Consider the following 1,045-nt stretch of genomic DNA (forward strand, 5'->3'; position numbering starts at 1 on the left):
GTATTTTGCGCGTCTTCGCGCGCTCCCGTCGATGCAAGCGTGGGAGGCGAGCGCGCTTGTCGAACCGTACCGCATCACTTCGTACGAAGCCGACTGTGTTCGCAGCGGAACCATTCTCCGCGACCTCCGTACGGCGTAGGCTAAATGATCTCGATCCAGAAATTCTATGAAGGGAAAATGACAAAACTGGGTGTAATATTGGACTTTACGTCAAAACTGGGTCCCAAATGACAAATCTGGGGGTATACAAAAATCGAGTACTCGGTAGTGGTGCAGAGTGGTGCAGTGGTGCAGAGTGGCGCAAACCCACCTCAACCCCTCACCATGACCTCACCACTGCACCACTGCACCACCACCCTTACACCCTCTCTCTCACTTCACCACTGCACCACTCTCTCTCCACTAAACTACCCTCTACCCTCACCACTCCGCACCACTGCACCACACTGCACCACATTGCACCACTCTGCGCCACTAGCTTGCGCCACTGCCGAGCACTCAATTTTTGTATACCCCAGATTTGTCATTTGGGACCCCGTTTTGACGTTAACAAACTAGCAGCTGGGCTAGTGGAGCACAAAACAGAGGAGAGAGGAAGAGGAAGAAGGGTGGACCACACAAAGGCGCACGGAGACGTGCGCAGTCGGGCGGCGGAATCGAAGTGAAGCCCCAAAGGCTCCAAGTGACCCGACCCGTGATATCGTATATTACGAGAGGGGCACACAAGCTGCGACACAAACTCCTACAGTGGCAAAACCCTCATACTTGATATGAGGGGAAAAAGCCTACTGACGGTGGAAACAGCCAATGACGTAGCAGAGGCTGGAGAAAACCACCGAAAAACCAACGAAGAGTTGGACGTCTTCGAGTCGGCGATCCCAACGTTTGCAGTTGCGATCTTGACAGACGTAAAGTCCAATATTGCACCCAGTTTTGACATTTTCCCTTCTATGAAAACTACGTGCAGCATTCGACGAAGCAAAGTGGATACTAGTAGCTTAGAGCTCAAGAAGAGGAGGCGGTTCGACAACCAACCAGCTTGGCC

Source organism: Saprolegnia diclina (genome assembly GCF_000281045.1).
Source record: "Saprolegnia diclina VS20 unplaced genomic scaffold supercont1.302, whole genome shotgun sequence".
NCBI classification, from domain to species: Eukaryota; Oomycota; class Saprolegniomycetes; order Saprolegniales; family Saprolegniaceae; genus Saprolegnia; species Saprolegnia diclina.